This window comes from Ursus maritimus, unplaced genomic scaffold (assembly GCF_017311325.1).
Source record: "Ursus maritimus isolate PB19 unplaced genomic scaffold, ASM1731132v1 scaffold_25, whole genome shotgun sequence".
Classification (NCBI taxonomy): domain Eukaryota; kingdom Metazoa; phylum Chordata; class Mammalia; order Carnivora; family Ursidae; genus Ursus; species Ursus maritimus.
In genome coordinates, this window is record NW_024425008.1 from 13,071,048 (window position 1) to 13,095,328 (window position 24,281).

Consider the following 24,281-nt stretch of genomic DNA (forward strand, 5'->3'; position numbering starts at 1 on the left):
ACCAGGGAAGCCCTAGTAACAGATATGACATCATCTGCATGAAGCCGCCATGTTCCATGGTCCGGTCTTTAGCTTTGCAGGCTCAGGCAGGATTCTATCAGCTTCATCTCTTACTGAGGATGCAGAGGAGAATGTACTCATTTAAAATGAGAATCATAGCAATTAAAAAAATATTTACTCATACAGAATGTCCCTCTAGTGTAATCATTGAGAACGGGGACTCTGGAGTCAGACTGCTTGGGGTCCAATCCTGTTTGTGCTGCTTGCTAGCTGTGTAACCTGGAACACATTGCTTAACTTCAGTGCATGTGGCAGACAGACTTTAGGGTGGCCCCCACGATCTCTGCTCCTCGGAGGCACAACCCTGTGTCAGTCCCCGCCCCACGAGTGTGGGTAGGACCTGTGATATGCTTCTAACCAGTGGAAGGTGGCAAAGGTAATGAGATGTACATTATGAATGCACGATTATGTAAGAGCGCAACACTCACCCTGCTAGAGTTTCTCTCTCTCTCCCTGTCTCTGCCTCTGACTTGGACTTGTGCTGTTGGAGTGCTGAGCTGCCTTGTAAAAAGTCCAGCTACATTGAAGCCATCATACTAGAATGACCACACAGAAAGACTAAATAGAAATAGATTGGGGTGCCTGGGTGGCACAGCGGTTAAGCGTCTGCCTTCGGCTCAGGGCGTGATCCTGGCGTTATGGGACTGGCGTTATGGGATCGAGTCCCATGTCAGGCTCCTCCGCTATGAGCCTGCTTCTTTCTCTCCCACTCCCCCTGCTTGTGTTCCCTCTCTCGCTGGCTGTCTCTCTCTCTGTCAAATAAATAAAAATCTTTAAAAAAAAAAGAAAGAAAGAAAGAAAGAAAGAAAGAAAGAAAGAAAGAAAGAAAGAAATGCCCAAGGAACTGTCTTCTAGCCCTAGGTTCCAGCTATTTCGGTGTTTCCAGGCCCTAAAGGAATGTGTAAAGAGGACTTGAGATGATTCCAGCCCCACCCCCATTACTGCAACCATGAAGAGGTCCCCCACGAGAACCACCCAGCTGAGCTCGGTCAACTTCTAGAACTGTGGGAAAGAAGAAATGATGGTTCTTGTTTATAGCCACTGTTTTAAGGTCACTGGTTACATAGCAAAGGAGAACTTGAAAAAATACACATACTGAAACTCACATTTGTGTGTGTGTGTGTGTGTGTGTGTGTGTGATACAAACATATATTCTGTTTGACATATGTGTGTCACACAGCTTGGTAACCAGTGCTAGCAATGCTGTTGTCACATTCACTGTTCTATCGTGGGCACTTGCCATCCTAGGGTCAGCACACGTGGTTTTGGTGATTTTGCAAATCCCAGATCCATGATGTGTGGTCATTTGTAATTTTGCTGAGCCACGAATTTGTGTCCCAGGCTTGTGGGAGAGAGCAAGCTTCTCACTGGTGAATGATCCTAGCTGACTACCAGCACAAACGGGGTTTTGTTTTCTGTTCGTAATGCCTTATGCATTCAATTTTATGATGTAATTTTTTTAAATGCTTTGCTCCCTTGTTAAAACGAAAGGCTGTAAAAAGTATCTTAGTGATAAAAATGAGAAAATAAAGAGGCCTGAGAGCTCCTCCCCCACCCCAGTAACAGGAATATGAAAGACTGGAGTATCAAATGTGATGGCAGCTTAATGTATGCAGTGAGAGCAGTTGGAGGGGGGGCAGTCCCAAAACCAGGGAGCACAACTGATTGAGCCATTTTGGTGAGAACTCTGATCAGAACAGTGTAGTTTACAAAGTCTTGAGAAGCCTCCAGGCATCATTGATGTTTTTGAATTAAAATAGACTGCATTTGGGGAGGAAATTATATGCTATTTCTGTTCACCAGTTTGTGGGATATTCAAAGGTGCAGGAACATATATGTCTTGAATTTCAGCAGAATGTAGTCCCAAAACTTTATATTTGAGAGGCTTGTACAGCCTTAAGAAAAGTTTAAGTCATGGTCCTTGCCCTTGAGATGCACACAGTTTATCCAGGTGATGGATGTGGAGGAAAGAGGGGATAAAAGAAGCCAACGAGTGACAAGTTAAAGATTATCACTCTCGTGTATGGTGGTGAATGTCACCTGTGATAAGGTGCCATAGAGAATAAATGTTAGTTCAGAGGAGGAAGACCAAGAACTTGAGATCTCTCACAGGATAAAGTACAAGGTCCTTGGCCTGGCATTCAAGGCTTTCCATAATCTCTCCCCAACCTTATCTCCAAACTTCTCTCTTAATATCCACCACATAAAACAGCCCTTCCAGTCAACTTGGCTGATTCTTTAAGAAATACACCTGCCTCTAATTTACACCCTCTTAATTTAAGGAGTTTAAAATAAAATGAAAAAGAAATGAGCAACACACACATACGCATAAAATAATTTCAGAAGAGCACGATTTATGTTGCCTGTCAATTTTTTTTAAACAGAAAATTCCTTAGCAATGGTGAGTGAGAAACCTCTCGTCCATGATCTACCCTGCCCCTTCTCCTTCTGGCTGGCTGACCGGAGCAGAGTCAAGCCCCCGGGTCACCTTGGAAGCTACACGCTGAAGATGGCAGAGCCTCTAGCAGCTGGGTCCTGAATGTGTGTGTGGAGGAAGGTCACCTAGCAACCAGGAAGGCCCCTGTCAACTCACACGTAAGTAAGAAGTACATCTATTGTGGTTGGCCTTCGAAATTGTGGGTCTGTTTATTACAGCTGCTAGCTTCCTGGGCACTTTGCATCGGGTAAGATGAAGAAGGGCGAAAAAGCTATCACTACTAGCATCAAAATAGAGGTTACTCACTGCACTGATAAAGGCTAACAGGACACTTCCCATCAAGACTAAGGATTCTGGCACCAGACTGCCGGACTGAAAGCCATTTCTACCATTTACTGGGTATATAACCTTAGGCAAGTGCATTAGGTGGGGACGTGGGGTTCTCCAGAGAAACAGAACCAATAGCATATATCAGAGAGAGAGAGAGGGAGGGAGAAACAATTGGCTTATGTGATTGTGGAGGTTTGGCAAGTCCAAAATCTGATGGGGGAGGCTGGCAGGCTGCAGACACAGGAAAGAACTGCAGTTCAAGTTCAAAGGCAGGCTGTTAGTGAATTAGGAAGAGCTGAGGCTGCAGATGGAGTCCAAAGGCAAGTTGCTGGCAGAATTTCTTCTTGCTCATGGAGAGGTCAGCTTTTTGTTCTCTTCAGCCTTTCAGCTGATTAGATGAGGCCTCCCCAGCATTATGGAGGGCAATCTGCTTTACTCAAGGTCTGCTAATTTAAATACGAATCTCATCCAGAAACACCCTCATAGAGACATCCAGAATAATGTTTGACCAACTATCTGGGCCCTGTGGCCCAGCCAAGGTAACACATAAAGGTAACCATCACAGGACGCTGTCTCTCTCAGTGCCTCAGTTAACCTCATCTGTGAAATGGAGATAATGAAAGAGCCTATCCTACCGGCCAAATCTGAAGACCAAATGAATAAGTGCATGTGTTTAGAATAGTGCCTGCACTCTTGACTATTATTATTAATAAGAATCATTAGTTACTATTTTCATAGGCTTCAGCTGTATGTTTCCCTCTGACAAAAGAGCTAAGAAAATGATTAAGCAGGGGCACCAAGAGTAATGGGTGTTCAGTTGGGAACACCACTAACATGAAGAGAGTCTTCATACATGAGAATTCTTCTAGTGTGGAAGCTGGAGCCTTGCCTGCCGGCCTCTGCAGACTATATTGGCCAGGGCTCCATTAGTGAGGGGCTATCTTTTTTCTTGTTGTTATTCCATGAATAAATTTTAATATATTCAATTTTCCCAATAAACTGTTTATTTACTGCTCATATGAATGCAGTCTGTGAAAACGTTTACATGACCGGAATCCTTGGCAAGCTCCTGCAGCATCTCTCCTGCTTTGCTTCTCCTTCATTTCTGGTGAGAAACTTCATTTTTACTTTACATGTTTTTGAATTAACTGTCACTTCTCAGGAATGCAATGTCAGCGTAAATCAAAAGGCTGAGGTAGAGTAGAATGATTAAAAATCTGGCTCAGGGTTCACCAGAATTGTGTGTAAAGAAGCCCCAGCTTCTTCACAGGGGGTTATTGTGGGGATTGAATGGGGAGTCTCAACACTGTGCCTGGCACAAGAAACACTTGGCGAACGGGAACTAGGAAGATTCTTTCCATGAGTAATTCTCTCTACATTGTTGTTACCATGTTCCTCCCTGTGCTGAGGAGGGGGTCCCAGGATGCCGAGGAGACCTAGGATCGTGGGACCCTGAATGACTGTGTAGAAGAAGTCACCCAGCAGCCAGGACTGGCCCTGTCCGTCTATTACATATGCAAGAAGTAAACTCCTATTTTCATTAACTGTTTAAGTGTGGGGTTTCCTTATTATTGCCCCTAGCTTGTTAGGCACTATGAATCCCCTTAGGCACTTATTGCCCCTAGCTTGTTAGGCACTATGAATCCCCCAGTGAATATTGAAAGAAGGCCACCAGCCATTCATGATGTTCTCTTCACCTCTGCGGGCTGCAGAGGCCTTGAACTTCTATAGAAAGTGTTTGCTATACAACAGCTTATTTACTTCCCATATCTACTGCCCAGTGACAATACCTCTCCTTTTATGGAAATGTCCTGCTCCCCCAGTTAGACAATATTGTAGATATTGATTTCAGGGTGCAAGAAATATAATTTTTAAAATTTTATTTTGGGGCGCCTGGGTGGTTCATTTGGTTAAGTGTCTGGCTATTGATTTCGGCTCAGGTCATGATCTCAGGGCTGTGGGATCGAGCTCCGAGTTGAGCTCCATGCTGAGCATAGAGTCTGCTTGAGATTTTCTGTCTACCTCTGCCCATCCCCCAGTTCATGCTCTCTCTCTCAAGTTAATAAATAAATCTTAAAAAAATAAGATAAAATAAAATAAAATTTAATTTCTTTCTTGAGTTTCCATGCTACTGATACAGCCCAATAGGAATTCTAGTTAATTTGAGATTTTCCTGATTTCTTTTGGAGTTGCATCTAGTCCTGGGCTGTGGAGCTGGGCATCTGATCTTCAATATCATCATCTGGTGCAGACATCCTCATTTCTGCTGGGTATTTCACTGTCAGTTAGTGTGTAGTTTTCTCTCATTCTTGACTGTGAAGCTGCCCACCATTGGTCCCAGTCTCAGCATTTTCAAGCTGCTTATACGTATGTAAGAATAAAGAGGATTGTGTGAGTGTCCAGGGTGTATAGAAATCTGTCCATGGGGCGCCTGGGTAGCGCAGTCGTTAAGCGTCTGCCTTCGGCTCAGGGCATGATCCCGGCGTTCCGGGATCGAGTCCCACATCGGGCTCCTTGGCTGGGAGCCTGCTTCTTCCTCTCCCTCTCCCCTGCTGTGTTCCCTCTCTCGCTGGCTGTCTCTCTGTCACATAAATAAATAAAATTTTAAAAAAGAAAAGAAAAAAAGAAATCTGTCCATGGGGCAATGGGTAGAAGAAGGGACTACAGACCCAAGAAAATCAGTTAATACTTCAAAGATTTTTTTATTTATTCGAGAGACAGAGAGAGAGAGAGAGTTTGTGTGCACAGAGGGGGAGGGGCAGAGGGAGTAGGTGAGAGAGAATCTCAAGCAGACCCCTCCTTGAGCATGGAGCCCATCGAAGGGTTCGAGCTTATGACCCTGAGATCATGACCTGAGCCGAAACTAAGAGTCAGATGCTTAACCAACTGAGCCACCCAGGGGCCCCAGTTAATATTTTAATATTAAAAATATAATTCCACCACAAAAAGAAAGGCCCTTGAGGATAGGAACTGTATCCTGACCATATCTTGGTACACTATCCAGCAAATCAAACAGAGGAAGAAAAATTCCCAGTCTTTTCTGAAACAGTAACTTCAATAGGGAAAAGCACTGTTATGAGCTGAATTCTGTGTTCCTACCCACTCCCCATGTCTAGTCATGGCGGAATAACCAATACTTGTTTTCTTCCTGCCGTAAACAACTAGACAATCTCGTAAAATAAATGATACAATTATTTCAGACATTGGACAGCAGGACTGTACCCCCTGAGAGAAGGGGAACAAAGCAAGATAAAAGAACTACCAGGGAGCTATAAAGTGAAAGTTTCTCAGCATCCACAGTTCTCTGGGAGACAACTGAGTTCCACCTAGTCAATGTGGAGAAACCTCACTGACCACTGTCTTTGTTTTCCATGGCTACTATAACAAATTGTTATAAATTTAGTGACTTAAAACAACATAAGTTTATTATCTTACAATTCTGTAAGTCAGAAGTCTGATACAGATCTCACTGGCATAAAATCAAAGCGTTGGCATGGTACATTCCTCTCTGGAAAACCTAGGGAAGAATTCACGTCTTTGTGTCTTTCACCTTGGTGAGGCCACCCACTTTCCTTGATTCACGGCCCCCTTTTTTCCATCTCCAAAGTCAACAACACTGAGCTGAATCCTCACGCTCTATCTCTTGTTCTGTCTTCTGCTTCCCTCCGCAGTTTTTAAAAACTGTTAGAAATGCCAGTATAATCTTCCTATTTTGAATTCAGCTGATTAGTAAACTTAATTCAGCTGCTACCCTAATTCCCCTTTGTCATGTATCCTAACATGTCCCCAGGTTCCAGGGATTAAGATGTAGGCATTTCAGGAGGACTTCATTCTGCATACTGCAACCACTGAGGCATTTTTAGAGACCTCAAAAGTTGTGCCATAGTAGTGGAGATAAACTACCTCTAAGGTAATGGATACTCTATACCCAACCTAGCAAAGCTGTAAAATAAGTTCGAAAAGAATTAAGCTAATCCACAAGTACATTAATACTTGCCAAAACCAATTCCAAAACTCTTTAAAGAAAGACAACACAATCCAGACACAAAACAATGTGTTGTTTATAATCGCAACCAAAAGTTACTAGACATTCAAAGAAGCAGGAACACATGAGTCACAACCAGAAGAAAAATTAATCATTAGGAACAGACCCAGAAAAGACAGCAATGATAGAATTATCAAACAAGGACTTTAAAATACTTCTTATAAATATGCTCAAGAGGAAATGATATGAGGAAAGAAATGCAAACTGTAAAAAAGAAATGAGTAGAATTTCAATGGAACCAAATGAAATTTAAAAAGTCAATGTATAAATGTAACAAGAGACTGGAGACTACAGAAGAAAAGATCAGTGAACCTGAAGAAATAACAAAAGAAATACATGGAGAAAAAAAAAAGTCTGAAAAAAATGAAAAGAACTTTAGTGACCTGTGGGACAAGATCACGTAGTTGGATATATATGAAAGGGGAGCCCTAGGAAAGGGGGAACAGAAAATCTGTTGGAAGAAATAATGGCCAAAATGTCCCCAAATTTAAAAACTAAAAACATAGGTCCAAGACACTCAATGAATACCAAGCAGAAAAAATACAAATAAAAGCACATCACAATACATATAATCAAAATTGCTGAAAACCAACGATGAAAAAGTTCTTAGAAGAAGCCAGATGGTGCAGTCGTTAAGTGTCTGCCTTCGCCTCAGGGCGTGATCCCAGCATTCTGGGATCGAGTCCCACATCAGGCTCCTCCGCTAGGAGCCTGCTTCTTCCTCTCCCACTCCCACTGCTTATGTTCCCTCTCTCGCTGGCTGTCTCTCTCTCTCAAATAAATAAATAAAATCTTAAAAAAAAAAAAAGAAGAAGAAGAAGAAGAAGCCAGAGAAAGAAAAACACATTATAAATAGGGACGGGACACAGGCAAGGATATTCACAGACTTGTTGTCAGAAACAATGCAAGCCAGAAGACAAGGAGAATACATTGTCACGGTGCTGGGAGGGGAAAAAAATGTCGAAGTAGAATTCTATATCTAGAAAAAAGATCCTTCAAAAATGAAAGCAAAATAAGGCTTTTCATCTAGGAGACCTATACCGTCAGAAATGTTTAAGTCAGCTTTTCAGGCGGAGGCAAGTGACACCAGTCGGAAACCGGGATCTAAGTAAATGGAGGAAGGACATTGACGTGGTGAATTTGCGCGTAAAGATAAAACATGTTTCCCTAACATAAAATTTTCTTTTAAAGAGAATGAAATGTTTAAGGCGAAAAGAATAACAATGTATTATGGAGTTTATTATGCATGTAGAAGTAAGATGTGTGGCAACAAGTGCCTTAAGGACCCAGAGGGAGAAACGGAAGCATACTATTGCAAGGTTCTTAGGTTCTACATTACAAGATACATCATGATTGGAAAGTGGACTGTGCTGTTAAAGATGCATATTGTGAACTCGGTACCCCACCCCACCAAAAAATAAAGCAGGTAGCTATGCATAATAAGCCAATAGAGAGAAAATAGAATGTAAAAATACCCAATCCAAGAGAAAGCCATGAAAGAGGGGGAAAAATAGCAGATAACCAAGTAAAAGACAAAACAGTTGAGATAGTAGACTTAAATCCAACCATATCAGTAACTACATTAAATAAAAACACTTTAATTAAACAGTCAGAGATTGTCAGACGGGATAAGAAAGCAAGACCCAATTAAACATTGCCTCCAAGAGATCTAATTTAAATATAAAAAAGGTTAAAATAAAGGAATGGAAAAAGATATACTGTACAAATATTAATAATAAGAAATCTGAAGTGGTTATATTAATATCAGACAAAGGGAACTTCAGGATAAAGAATATAACTAAAGAAAAAGAGGGACAATTTACAATGATGCAAGATCAGTTCATTAAGACAACATCACAGTTGTGTATTCAACTAAATGTGTGTTCACAGAGCTTCAAAATACACAGAGCAAACACTGAAAGAACTGAGAAAGATTTCAAAGTCTACAGTTATGTGTGATTTTGAAACTAAACATGGTGGAATGTTTTGTTTATTTCAACAAATGGTGGTGGGAAAACTGGATTGCCACATGCAAAAGAATGGAATTGGACCTGGTACCACATACAAAAATTAACTCAAAATGAATCAAAGACCTAAATATGAGTTGAAGCCATAGAACTTTGAAGGACAGAGAAAAAACTTTGTGACAATGGATTTGCATTGGTTTTATGGATATGACACCTAGAGCAGAGTTGACCAAAGAAAATTAGGTAAAGTGGTCTACATCAAAATTTAAAACTTCTGTGCATGAAAGGATACTATCAACAGAGCAAAAAGGCAACCTACGAAATGGGAGAAAATACTTGAAAATTATTTATCTGATCAGGGACTGATAACCAGAATATATAAAGAAGTCTTAAAACTCAACAGTTAAAAAAAAAACCCAAACAACCCCATTAAAAATTAGCAAAGAACTTAGGTAAACATTCCTCCAAAGATCATATACAACTGGTCAATAATCCACGAAAACGTGCTCAACATCACTAATTATCGGGGAAACCCAAGTCAAAACCACAATGAGATACCACTTCACACCCATTAACATGGCCATTTAAACAACAACAACAACAACAACAAAACCAAGAGAACAACAGATACTAGTGAAGATGTGGAGAAATTGCAACCACTGTGTATTGCCGGAGGGAACATAGAATGGTAACTTCTGTGAAAAACATATGATGGTTCCTCCAGTAATTGAACATAGAATTCTCCTGTGATCCAGGAATTCCACCAGAGAACGGAAAGCAGGGACTTGCACAGATATTTGTACACCCGTGTTCCTAGGAGCATTATTCACAATAGCCGAAATATAGAAGCAACCTCAGTGTCCATCGCTAGATATGAATAAACAAGATGTGGTAAATGTGGAAATACAGCAGAATAGTATCGACTCTTTTAAAAAGAGGGAAATTCTGACATATGCTACAATACGAACAAACCTCGAAGATATGCTGGGCGACATAAGCCCGTGAGGAAGGAACCTACCCTCTGATTCCTCTACTGGGAGGTCCCTAGACTAGAAAAAGGAAGTAGAATGGTGGTTTTCGGGGACCGGGAGGAAGAGCAGGAGGGATGGGCAGTTAGTGTTTCCTGGGTATGGAGTTTCAGTTTGGAAAAATGAAAAGTTCTGGAGACGGATGTTGGTGCTGGTTGCATGACAATGTGACTCTACTAATGCTCCGTGAGGTGTATGCTCTCAAATGTTTAAGATGAGAAATTTTATACTGTGTGTGTGTGTGTGTGTGTGTGTGTGTGTGTGTGTTACTACCATAAGCAAAGAGAAGAAGGGGGAGGAGAAGGAGAGAGTTAAAGCATTTGAAAAGAAAGGCTCCATATGTTTTTGACTGAGATGATTAAATTTTCTTTTTTTTTCTTTTTCCTTTTTTTCTTTTTCTTTCTGTTTTTCCACATCAGAGGGAAAGCTTATATTGCAGTCTGGCCCGGTTCCCCAGCTGTGCTCTCGGGGAACTCCCTTGTGCTAGAAAGCTCTGGCCACGTGGGCCTGTGGGTCTGTATGCTGGCACAGGGACGCGTTTTTTCTTACTTCCCGGTTTAATTTAGGGGTGGCGCTTCACAAAGGGCTTCAACAGGAAGGAGAAATTACCGACCCTGCTATTTTCGTTTACAACAGCTTCAAGATTCAAGCTAAAGCTCCCATTACCCTTTTCCCTCCGTTCCTCTAAAAATACTCGTTTCCCTCTCGGATTCCGCAGAGAAGGGAACTTTGGCTGGTTCTGCAGGTGCAGATGGAGCCCCGTGCCTCCTGGTCCTCAAGGGCTCTCGCAATGATAAGTCACCCTGTCCTCCAGGGGGTTCTTGTTCAGCCTGGGGAGCTCCTAGTGGATTCAAGTGTTAGGCCAAATCCCAGACTTGAATATGGACCTCCTTTCTGAATGATTGGATAAAGGGTTATTTTATCCAATATTCATAGACCCTGTGGATAGTTAATTCAACTTGGTAACAGTTCAAATCTGATGCCAAAGGGTGCCTTTACATAGGGCAACAGAACACAGGCGTTGACATAATAATTTTTAAAATGGGGAATAACATGGGGCACCTGGGTGGCTCAGGCTCCCCACTTGACAGGGAGTCCACTTCTCCCTCTCCCTTTGCCCCTCCCCTGCTCGTGCGTGCTCTCTCTGAAATAAATAAATACAATCTTTTAAAACACTGGGAATAACATATAAATGAAAAAATGAAAATTAAAACATTAAAAATGGAAATAGGGGCGCCTGGGTGGCACAGCGGTTAAGCGTCTGCCTTCGGCTCAGGGCGTGATCCCGGCGTTATGGGATCGAGCCCCACATCAGGCTCCTCCGCTATGAGCCTGCTTCTTCCTCTCCCACTCCCCCTGCTTGTGTTCCCTCTCTCGCTGGCTGTCTCTATCTCTGTCAAATAAATAAATAAAATCTTTTAAAAAAATGGAAATAATATTAATAACAACAATATTGGCTAACATTTGGGGTACTACTTTTCAAATACTGATTTACTTAATCCTCACAATAAGGCAGGTTTTATGACAGTCCCCATTTCACAGATGAGGAAACTCAGCCTCGAAGCAGTGAGTTAGCTTTCCCAGCTACGTGCTCATTCTTAAATTTGAATTCCTATCCCTTGACACCTGCTTTCACTATTGGATGTCTCACTAAAAGTCAGACTAGTTTGAGGCTTGTTCTGTGTTGCCGTATTATTCAAGTTATTTTGCTAGCCAGCCATGGGAAACCAATTCAAATTTGGTGAACTAAGTATGGGAATTTGTTGGTGGTCTATCCAAGACCATTGGGTACAGCCAGTTTCAGGCACAACGGTATCCAAGTGACCAAATGGTGGTTATCTGTCTGTCTGTCTCTCACACACACATGCACACACATAGTTTTTCCACCTCTAGAGTCTGCTTTACCCTTCTGCTGACAAAGTTAAAATGACTAGCATCAAGCCTATATCCGAAAGTTTAAATTCTAGTAGAAAGAGCTTTTTGCCCCCTCAGGAGTCCCAGCATAAATCCTGGGATTGTGTCTTAGAGGCCTATCTTGAGTCACCTAATACCCCTAAACCAATCACTGTGGTCAAGCGGAAGGAAACTTTGCATTGGCCTGACCTGACACAATTGCCCATCTTCATGTCTGGAGGTTAGGGAGGGGCTTGGCTCCACCTAAACTGTGTGACCCAAGAGGGAGAAAGGCCAGTTGAGATGCTACTACCTGAAGAAACAGGGTGTGCACACAGGGCAGACAAAAGTAACATTCACTCTTGCCGCCAGGAGGGCAGTCAATCAATGGCAGACCCTGAACGTTACCAGACCTCAAGCTGGAATGTAGGGAATCCCCATGTCATCGGATTGGATGTCCAGTCGCCTGTTTTTTCCCTACAAAGCTTGCTGACCAAAGTTCTTTTAAAGATTCTAACAGCTTTGAATTCATGACTCATGGATCTCTTAAGAAACTGAGTCACTGCCGTCTTTCTACTTCCATTTTGACATTCATTCAGCAGACACTGATGGAGCCCTAGCTGTATGTAAGGACCTTGAAATGCAGAAGTGGGTGTCAGGGCCCTCCCTTCCAGTCCAGCCAGGGCTTATGTCCACAGCCATTTGCTGTGGGTTTGCTTGACTTCGTAAATCACATGAAGCTTTTGCATTTAATGTTGGATTTTCCTATAACACCGTGGATAGAATTTCAAGTAGTAGCAGGTAGTCAATACATGTTTGCTGATTGATTATATGACAGAGAAGATCCATCCTTCTGTATTTATTATTTTTTCTCTATTGTTTGTCTGCTTCTAGACCAATCAGATCACAAGTGTTGGAAACCTCGAGCTATTTTTCCAAGAACAGTGATGTAATGCTATTCCTTATAGGTGGTGGAAATGGAAATTATTTGCTGTGGGAACCCCACGTTTATTAATCATTTGTGTGATGGTATATGTGTGTGGGAATAGGAAGTCTCACAATTGCCTTTCTTCCCTTTCTGTATTTTTGCTAACTTTGATCTGGAATTTTAGTCTTATTGGGTTAAGTTATTTCTGGTGAGGTGTTCAAAGACTTTCAAGTATCTCTGCGTTTCTGAACATTAGCTTCTTTCTGGTGTGTTTTTTCCTAATTATTCCAAATATAGGACAATGACCATGAAAGCAGAAAATAAAATATTTTCTGTTCCTGAATTTGATTGCATATTCACAACTTCCACTCAGTACCTCTCTAGTTATTAGGTTCATTTCAATGTCATTTTCAAGGTGCCTGCCAAAATTATAGTCATTTCAGTCCAAGTTAATATACATTTAGGGCACAAGTCGGTTCATTTGATTTAAACACAGGACCTCAATACCTGCGTTTACACATGGCTCAAAGCTCCTAGTATAGTAATTGTAGAGCTAGGCTACTGCATATTATTTAATATATTTATTAATTCATTCATCAAATATTTGCTGAACACCTGTCCTATGTGAAGGTGGTCAAAGGCACAGACTTCCAGGTATAAAAGAAACAAGTCCTAGGGATGTAACGTACAGCATGATGACTATAACTAATAATGTATACTGTCTATTTGAAAGTTTCTAAGAGAGTAGATGTTAAAAATTCTTACCACAAGAAAAAAAAATTGTAATGATGTGTGGTATGGATGTTAACTAGACTTCTCATGGTGCTCATTTCAAAATACACATACCTATATAATCGTTATATTGTACACCTGAAACTAGTATCATGTTATATGCCAATTATATCTCAATTTAAAAATAAATATAAATAAATAAATAGGTTCATACCTCCTGTGCTAGGAAGAGATGTGAAGCAGGCTATGGGGAGAGTCAGGAGAGGGCTTTTAGATTGGGGGATGTATTAGTCAGCTGGGGCCACCATAACAAAATATCACAGCCTGGGGGACATCAGCCACAGAAATGTACTTTCTCATAGCTCTGGAAGCTAGATGTCCAAGATCAAGGTGTAGGCAGGTTTGGTTTCTCCTGAAGCCTCTCTTTGACTGACAGGTGGTCATCTTCTCCCTGTACGTGTGCCTGTCTGTTGTCTCTCTCCATGCTCATCTCCTATTCTTACAAAGACACCAGTCACATTGGTTGAGTGTTACCCTTACAAACCCATGTTAACTTAAGCACATCTTTAAAGGCCTTGTCCCCAGATGAAGTCACATTCTGAGATATTGAGTGTTAGGGCTTCCACATATGAATTTGGGGAGGACACCACTCAGCCCATAGCAGGGGGGTTCGGGAAGGACTCTCTGAGAGGAGGAGACATCTGAATGGAGACATGAAGAAGGAAGAAGTCATGGCTGTAGGGTGAGTCATCCAGGAGTCGAGCGCCTGTGGCAGGGGCAGACAATGAGTGCACAGGTTCAAGGCTGGAATGTCAAGGGGGGATGGTGGCCGGAGCCTAGTGAGGGAGGCCAAGTTTGCCGCAAGTCCAGGCAGAGCCGGCTCATGAGGAACCTTGGAGACATGGTGAGGACTTAACGTTTTTTCTTCTGTCATCGGAAGTCATAGGAGTGTTTTGCGCAAGTCAGAGACATAATCTCACATATGTTTTTAAGGGATTATTTTAAAACTTACAACAGATTTTCTGCAGGCTCCCAAGAATTCGGTGGGAAAGATCATACTGATCATGAAGCCCAGAAGAGTTTCTTAGAACGGTTAAGAGGCAGACCCCGGAGGTTACTCTCCGCTGATTTTTTAGCAATTTCTTCAAGGGTTAAGGTATCAGCTAAGAATTATTTGGAATACTGGACTGCCGCCAAGTTTCTCCTGCCACAGTCACTGACGCTGAGTTTATAACAAGGGAAATATCCGGCTCCATGTGTACATACCCTTTTCTTGAAGGAAAACGTGGGTTTAGATGATCTGGTCTGCATTAATTTATAAGGAGTAATGTCAAATTGACATCACTTGGAACAGCTTGAGTCAGGGCAAGCTCTGAGATGTCTTTTCCCTCTTTGACAGATGCCATCTCTGGACGTACATGGAGGAACAAGAGAGTGAGTAACGGTTACTTTGGAAATTTTGAGCAACTTGTTGCCAAAAAATAAGGGATCTCCACAAAGCAGTTCCCACTCATCACACCTAGACCCTATCCTGAATTAACCATCCTGGGCATTCTAAAGCCCCACATAGAGGAAGCCTGCGTGACACTGGGTTATATATATACCACAAACCAGCCAGGTATTTCTTAAGGTGCTTCCAATGGCCATAGCCATTTTTACAACACATTTATGCTGTACTCCAATGCAAGCACAGCACTCAATAGAAAACATACTCATCAAATACATTAGGAGTCATTTTCATGGGAACTTGTAAACACCAACCATCAATTTTCCCTCTTATGCCTCCATTAAACTTTGTTATTGAGGGCTGCCTTCCAAGATCTGTAAAAAGTTTCCTCATATAAAAGAGTATAAAGATATTAGACACACACACACACACACACACACACTTCCTACTGAAATATTCTGATTAGAGTTAGTAAAATTTGAGCCGAGATCAGTGACATGTCAAAAATGACACTCGGTCACTTTTTCAGTCTCTCTTCTTCTTCTTCTTCTTTTTTAAAAGATTATTTATTTTGAGAGAGAGAGAGTGAGAGCAGGGGCAGAGGGAGAAAGAATCCCAAGCAGACTCCACACTAAGCCTGATGTGGGGCTCGATCTCACGACCCTGAGATCACGACCTGAGCTGAAACAAGAGACGGATTCTCAACGAACGCTGCCACCCAGTACCCCATCTTTCTTCTTTTTGAAACACAGTATCTGTTTTATGAAGGGGGACATGGTAAGTAGAAACAAACGTAACCTGTTTATGCCCTGAAAATCATTTAGAGATCATTGGAAACAACTTTAATATGAATATGAAAGCTTCCCTCACCCCCACGGGGAGAGAAAATGGACTAAATCTGTTCTGGCCAAATAATTAGAATTATATATGTATGAATGAAGTCCTTAGTAAAACAAATCATCTGCTATGGAGTTTGGATTTCTGTATCTAAAGCATGTTTGAACATTCCCCTAAAGACTGTCTTTGGACACCCAAAGAAACCCAAGGCACGACACAAACCAGAAGCCCACAACACGTTTTCCCCAGCCTTGGTACCGAAGGATACAATGCAGAGCAGAAACAAGCATGCCTCAGTCAGCTTCTCAGCCAACTATTTGGAGGTTATCCTCGACGGCTGAATTAAAAGACCAGTGCAGCAATAAAACAATATTGTTTCATTTGCTTTAATAGGCAAAGTTAGAGATAGTTAGAGATTATTTATGATAACTCCATCATCAGCGGAGTGCGCGCCGTGCATTCTGAAAACAGGAAGCCTCGTTTTGAGTCTTACTGTTAAGTCCGTGCTGCGCAGGGTGGCAAGTGTTATTAAGTTGTTAGATGAGCAAGGTTCTACTGCGTTTTCGCTTTAAGCCAGAGTGCTTTCACAGCTGAGCTGTAATGCTCTGAAAATGCCTACCTAACAAGATCCAGACGTGGAGCTGAATCCCAAATGGTAAACGGCCAACGGCATTTATACACTATTACCTTGCTGAAGCCATAAAAAGTCAGCACGTCTGAAAAGACACTATGCCTGAATCCAAAACCATAGAGGACGCCGACACAGGAAATAGGTGGCTCTTTCCATAATAACATACCTTTACAGGGCGGGAAGGCAGTTCCGTTTTCTAGAGAATACCAGCGTGAACTCCAATCCCTTCTTAAGTAGGCAAGTAGAAAGAATGAACCTAAATTATCCTATTGATGACTAAACGTTACATTTAGCTCCCAGGAGTCCATGGAACAGAATTTCAAGGAATCGCATTTAGCCTGCTGGCCAAGCGAGACTTGTCGCATACTTGAGTAAACACGAGGTTTCATAATAAACTGCCTTTCTGAGAAACCTGAAGTGCTAAATCCCTAAGTTCACGCAAACCTGAATTTCTCAGGCAAGAAAAGGACTGAAATTGTAGAACAACAGAGCTAGAAAGAAAACCCAGATGCACCTGACGGCAGATACTGACGGAGTTTGAGAAATCACGTTTCAGAAAAGTACATTTCAGTTGCCAGTTGAGGCGCTAGTTGGCCACAGCGCCTGGATCCATCAGTCGGGTTAAACCTTGTACAGACCCAATCGGCCTTGGCTCGACTCAAAGTAGCCTGTGACTCGTTCCTCGTGTGATTGATGTGGTTGACAGGTGTGCCCCTGGCCCAGCTGGCCCCATGCTGGGGAACAAAGAACAAGACCTGGCCTTGGGCTTGGGAGGTTGGACGGGAACATGAACACCTGCAGCAAAGCTGAGAAACGGTGGTGGGATTTTCGGGGTGGGTTTAAACAAAGTTAGGAAGAGTTCAGTGGCTTGCGACCTAGGACGGAAAGGTAATTTGTTCCTTTGCTTTGGTACTTGAGGTAGCTTCTCAGAAGAGGTTAGGGAAGGGCCAGTGACGGAGAAATATTCCTGAGTCACGATACCAAGAATGTAGGATCCAAAAGTTGCGTGGGCTCTATCAGTGACTACCGTGGCGGCTTCCAGAGTTATTTAGGGGGAAGCTAATACTGTTTCCTAGGAGGCTGAATGATGACACTTAACTGGCTATCTTTGCAAACTTTGGGATGTTAAAATGAAACCTGTGCACATGACCCAAAGTCAGTCATTGTTTTCATAATACATGGACGCTCCGAGAATCCTTTTTGCTGCTAATGGTTCTGTGAAATATCACAAACCAACATTTTAGTACGTTGATGTCCTTAAATGTGTTACATAGAAATTTTTTTAAATGAGCAAATTCTGAAAAATAAATGTTATTTTCTAAAGGGAATAAACAAAAATAAGTTTCTGCCTATGTTATCTGTTATCCCATTACCAAGGAATGACTGGGTAGATTTTCACTGTATTAGAGGACATGTGTGGAATGAACTGACTTGAAATATGGGCTCCTTTGACTTGTACAAAATTTGTTTGGAGTTAGGTCCTGGAGGGCTACCTCAAAGAGAATGTCAACCATCACTCCAAAAAAGTGGAAGCTGGTAGAGTGTGTTGGGGTTGGGGGGTGGTGACTGCCAATGACCAATGAAGAGATGCACCATATGTATTATCTTAGGTCAGGTTCTCCCAGAAATGAACTTGGAAATGAATTTTCATGTGCAAATATTTTCTAAGGAACAATTCCCCAGGGGCGCCTAGGTGGCTTAGTCGTTAAGCGTCTGCCTTCGGCTCAGGGCGTGATCCCGGGATCCTGGGATCGAGCCCCACATCAGGCTTCTACACTGGGAGCCTGCTTCTTCCTCTCCCACTCCCCCTGCTTGTGTTCCCTCTCTCTCGCTGGCTGTGTCTCTCTCTGTCAAATAAATAAATAAAATCTTTAAAAAAAAAAAAAAAAAAAAAAAGGAACTATTCCCCAGGGAAAATCAGTGCTGGGGGGGGGGGAGGGGAGGAGGACAGACAGGCAGGACAGAGAACCAGAAGAAGCCAAGCCAGGAACCATTTCAGGCCAAGTCCCAGCCTTGACCTGACTCTGGGAGAGCCATGGAATAGAAGTTATGCCTCAGACTCTGTCCCAACTCTGGGCAAAGAACTGGACTTTGGGCACCAGCCAGTCATTGACCAAGGGTTCCTCAAGAGCACATAATTTCCAGGTACTTCTGATTTGAGTCTTCTGAACAGTCATTGGTGCCAGCTTTTGGAAGACACATACAAGCCTAGAGCAAGGCATCTAAGAATGGAAAAAAGATTTTGAGGGTATCAGGTAGAGTCCCAACGGTGTTCACTGCATGTATTAAAACCTGTGGACAGGACAAGAAATAGATATTTCAGACATGAGCCCAAGATTCCAAGGGCCCGAGACACCAAATTGCAAAAGCTGGTTTACAATTGAGCTGCTTCTCACACCGGAGCTCTGTGCAGCTCGTCCCTCTTCTCCTGCTGCCCTTGGGGGCCCAGGGTGTGGGACCGCTCCGAAGGCAAAGACACGTCTGACCCGAAGCAGCTATCAGGCCTCTTTCTTATTCCCCCTGTGTCTGGCTGAACCCCTTTTCTCTGTGATGACAGGAGACGCTGAGACAAGGCTCATCGAAAAGACTACATTATCACAGGGGAGACTCTGATGCAGAGTAAGGGTGTCATGAAAATGACAGTTAATTAGGACTAGAGGAGCCATGGAAGGCTTTTTGGGGGGAGATGAACTTTCCTTTCGGCCTGGAAAATGCGGAGAAGTCAATAGGTAGAAGAGAGAGGGAAGGGCATCCTGGCGGGGGGTGGGGAGACAAACTGGGCAAAGGCACAGAGGTGAGACCTGGCATGCGCTGTTATGGCACAAGGGGAGGATGGGCCGAGCTGCCAGGAGGACTCCCAGCACAGAAGGCTGCCCGTCGGCCGCCCCGGGTCTGCAAATGGGGTCATGGTCTTAAGCCGCCTCCCCGACGCCGGCTTGCTTCAGCTTCTTTCTGACTCTCTGCCCAATTCCCCACTCAGGCTTGCTTTCCATCAAGCTGTGTCGTGCACTGGACCAGCCTCCTAATTAATACGTGCCAGGTTCCAGGAGCTGACAAGCTTTCAATACAACGAAACAAATGATACAAGCCAGGACAGAAAGCAGAACAAAATAAAGACAGCAGGGGGTGTTTTGAGTGAGCGGCATCACAGAACAGGCAAATTTCAGAGACTTTTTGGAACAGGGGAAACCTGATGTGTTAATTAGGGGTCTATTTCAGTAATAAGACCGCTCGGAGGAAGGGCGATGAAAGAAATAGAAGGGGCAACAGAGGGAACCGCTCAGGCAGAATGGGGCGACGGTGTCCGAGGGGAGGGAGTTGATTATTCTCTGTTGTCTTATGTACGTCTGTGGTCTGTTGGCTTCTAAGACAGAGGACTTAGCCTTTTGTGTTTTGTAAAGCACGAATAAAGATCTTCGGGTATAAATAACAATGCGGTTTCTGCCCCCAGGACCCAATTCAACAGGAAGTATTGCAGCCTTACCAGCTCCAGCTGGTGGTGGATTTGGGCTTTTCAGAGCAGATTGTGCTCAGAGGAACTGTTTGCTGCTGAGATGGGGCCAACAGAAGGGTTCAAAACAACAGGAAGTGCAGCAAAGGAGTGAGGCGCCTAGGCAGCCACAATGAGGAAAGGGGGCTTGCGGAGCCAAAAGCCTTCATCCAGCTTCGGTCTCTCTGCCTGGCTTGGGGGGGGCGGCGGGGGTGGGGGATTGGGATTGGAGCCCCAGCCCAGGAATCAGCCTGCAGCAGTTCTAACCCCAGCTATGCACTTGCCCGCTCTATGGTCAGATCTTCCAGCTGGTGCTGCTGAGCCAAGAAAAGGCAGTCTGTCTTCTCCACTGCTGCCAGATTGATTTTCCAAAAGCGCAGCTTCGAACATATCTTTCTTCTGTTCAGAACTGGCTCCCAACTGCTTAGCTAAGTCAGTAGGTTTTTGGGACTGAGTGAGTGAAACTTCCTATGCCTCACTCCCTTCTTCGGTGAAGAAAGCCTGGTAATAGTCACTGCATTGTTGGGCTGCTGTAAAAATTAAAGAAGATGATCCACATAAAGCACTTGGGACATAATAAGTGCTCGATTAACATTAATTTTCATTGTTGGTCAAGAGATTGCCTGAGTGCACAGCCCAGCTCTCCACTCCCTAGATAGATGATCTGGGGCCAATTTCTTAATTTCTCTATGCCTCAGTTAATTTTTTTAAAGATTTTATTTATTTATTTGAGAGAGAGAGAAAGAACACCCAGGAGCAGAGGGGAGAAGCAGAAGGAGAGGGACAAGCAGATTCTGGGCTGAGCCCTGAGCCTGAGGCAGGGCTCAATCTCAGGACCCTGAGATCATGATCCCAGCTGAAATCAAGAGTCAGGCGCTCAACTGACTGAGCCACTTGGACACCCCTCTATGCCTCAGTTCTAATCTTCAGAAGTTTGGATGAATTAATGCATCTAAAGCGTCCTGACTAATACTTAGTGCTCAATAAGTTTTAGTTTTATATTATTAAGATATCACTATCACAGCAGCATCACCACCACCATCTTTTAGATCTGGGAGGGAAAAACATTACTTTGGGAATATGCTTATTGACAAGAATCCCCAAAGTTGCTCTGGGGGTCAAGGAGGGGAAAAGGGGACTGGGCTCTCTCCATCCTTCTCTCCACAGAGACTTCTGACAAGCCCCTGGGTGGATAGGACATTTATGACCAGGGAGGGAGAGAGAGGTAGAGGAGAGAGAAAGAGAGAGATTTTAAGGGATTGGCTCACAAAAATACAAAGGCTGGTGGGTCCAAAATCTGCAGAGTAGGCCAACAGGCTGGAGACCTAGAGAAGAGTTCGAATTCAAGTCCAAAGGCCAAGTCTGCTGGCAGAATTCTGTCTTCCTCTGGAGAGGTCAGTCTTTTTTCTATTAAGGGCTTCAACTGAACAGGTGAGGCCCACTCACAATATCAAGGGTAATCTGCTTTATTCAAAGTCTACTGATGTAAATGTTAATCTTATCTTTAAAATGTCTTCAAAGAAACATCTAGAATAATGTTTGACAGAATATTTGGGTACCATGACCTGGGCAAATCGACACACGAAATTGACTATCACACTTCCTCAAATGGTTTTTGGACCATCGACTTCCGAGTGGTCCCTAGGAGGAACATATCAGAGCTTCTGCTGAGGGCATGGGATTCCCAGGCTAGCTGCTGAGAATTTGCATCATGGAGAGTTGGCCCTTTATGGTGAAATGACCCCACCTATAGGCCTTGGTAGGCCTGGGTAGGCCTGGGGACATTTAGGTTACAGTTTCGTCTTAACTGGGCAGATGCTGAAGACTTGTCCCTCCCTCTCTATACCCAGTGGCCAGCATATGCTGAGACAGGGTGCCAACATTCAATAATTGTTCAATGAATAAGTCTTCACAAATGCCTATCTAGTAGTGGCTTATTCATTAGAAGCTGAACTGGAAGTAGACACTATGACTCATGTTAGTCCAGTGGTCCACACACAAGACCTTGACAGCAGACGCCCTCAGTAATAGAGGGAGCCCCACGTGAGGTCTCAGGTCCACCTCTGTCTGTGGGACCTTGGGAGAGCCTGCCACCCTCTCTGGGCTCTCTTTCATCTAATTTGTAATTTCATCTAATTTGTAAAATTAGGATGTTAGACCAGATGGTGTGTGAGGTTTTTTCCAGCTCTCTCATCTGCAGTTCAGTAAGATCATCCACATGGTGACCAAACACCAGGATGTTGTGCATGGAATTCATAGTGATAAAAAGAGATTCAGGGAAAGACACCAACAGACATCTTTCCACCATCTCTACTTGAAAGACACCAGTGGACTCCTGTTCCACCATCTCTCATCTCAATTTCAGAACAATGGTGTCTTAGAAAGACCAGAGCAGGTGGAAGATTCTTTGCCATCCTGAGATCTCACTATCTTTTAGTGAACTATTAGCTCTAATGTTTAAAGAGGTATTTTTTAAATTACGATTTTAAAATGTAAATACACATAAAGAAGAAACTTAAGATCCCATAATCCCTGAACCCTCACATACGGAATATATCCTTCCAAAAGTTTTCTATAAACATATATGCAATTTTGCTTTGTCAAAAAAATTTTAAAAATGGGACCATGTTATATATCAGTTGTTTTCTATTTTGATTTTTTAGGATTTTTAGGACCAGTCTTCCTTCCTGATTTCTTTCTTGGTGATTTTTTCTCTTTTTCAGGGTCTAAAATCACCTCACCATGGTCTCAGATTCTGGTTTCATTGTAAACACCACAAATAAGAAGCAGAGGTTTGCCTATGTGGCTAGAGGAGAAAGTCTAGAAGGTCAAAGTATGGAGAGCTCTTGGGAAGGTCAAAGCAGGAAGGAGCTTTCACAGGTGAACTCCCCCTCAGTTGTGGGTTGAATCATGTCCCCCTGAAAATATGTTTAAGTCTGACCCCCTGGTCCATGGGATGTGACCTTATTCAGATGCAGGGCCCTTGTAGGTGGAACTGTGTTAAGGGTCTTAAGGTCACCTGGATAAGCTATTTGCATACTTGCAGAAGGGTGGGCCCTAAATCCAATGACTGGTATCCTTCTAAGAGAAAGGAGAGGGCGTCTGAGACCCAGACACAGGAGCACATACAGGGAAAGGCCATGTCTTCAGATGGAACAGAGATTGCAATGATGTGTCTACAAGCCAAAAAGCACCAAGGATTGCTGACCACCAGCAGAAGCGAGGAGAAAGGTATGGAACAATTCTCCCTCAGAAACACGGGAAGGAACCACTCCTGCCGACATCTCGATGTGGAACTTCTGGCCTCCAGAATGGTGAGAGAATAGGTTTCTGTTGTTGGAAGCCACCAAGTCCATGGTAACATCTATGACATCCCTCGGAAGCCAATATACCCTCCATATCTCATGCCCTTGTCCTGCATTTTGTTCTTATTTCCTGACTTGCCTGGTAAGCCACTGAATGCCTTTCCAGCAGACCCACGAAGTCAGTCCTGGTAAATGGGGTCAGCCCAACTTCAGTTTCCCGAACAAGAGTATCATTGGCGTTTGCCCTCGAATAAGAACTACGTGATATACAAATAGGGCCCTGGCTCTAAACATTCACACCATTGGAGGACATTGTAAGACGGTAAGTAAAACTCCAACAGTGATCTATAGTTTACGACGTATGTAGATCAAAGCCCATCAAAATCCTCAAAATAAAAATGAAGCCGTGACTTCATCAACTCCCAGTGCCAGTTTTAAATTCACCTCCATCCAGGAGAGCGTTGGGGTCTGATTCGGAACACACCCAAATGATGACATCTCATCTCTCCTCTTCGGTCAGACTGTTATTACTGCTGCTCACAGCTGAGGAGGGACACTTGCACAGAGAGAATTCTGTTGAAATAAAAATCATTTTGGCTCATAACTAGTGTACGTTAGAAGAGTTCTTCAGATCTTCTCAGCTATTTCTCTGTCCTGTACTAGACAGGAAGCAAATCTCAGTGTATTCACCCTGCCTTTAATTATTATGCCGCAGAAAAAAACGCACATCACACTTTCTAAGCAAAGTTGCAAGACAGGGTGAGAGGCAGCACCGCCGTGTAGGTCGTTCCCACGGGATGACAAGGGTCTGTACGAACGGAAAATCGATTGACTTGGAATGAGTACTAAAGGTCTAAAAATCTGAGAAACTGGTTTTCAAATTTTTGCTTTAAATTATAGTCATGAAGTTCATGTGGTATCCATTTCAAAAGTTAATTTGATTTATTTTGAGGAAATTTTCTATTGTGCTAACAGCTCTTATTTTACTTAAACTGTCACTCATCTTGAAGGGAAATTTACAAACTGTACTAATTGCAATTTAGATCCACCCGAAGTGGAGAAACGAAGGTTAATAGGAGATTAATGAGAACATTTACTCAACAGATTTTTTTTTATTTTATGTGTTTCTCATTTCTTCTGTGAACCAGGCC

The 24,281-nt window shown here is 43.0% G+C and overlaps 1 long non-coding RNA gene across 1 annotated transcript in view; it reads left to right on the forward strand.

Annotated features, from left to right (window-relative positions):
- The window catches only part of LOC103670429, a 38,329-nt gene extending 14,601 nt beyond the window's left edge, over window positions 1-23,728 (forward strand). Inside the window, exons 3-5 of the long non-coding RNA XR_570573.2 lie at window positions 2,445-2,655; window positions 14,820-14,854; window positions 22,549-23,728. This is a non-coding gene — a long non-coding RNA (uncharacterized LOC103670429). The remainder of the gene's footprint in view (window positions 1-2,444; window positions 2,656-14,819; window positions 14,855-22,548) is intronic.
- Window positions 23,729-24,281: the final 553 nt, after the last annotated feature.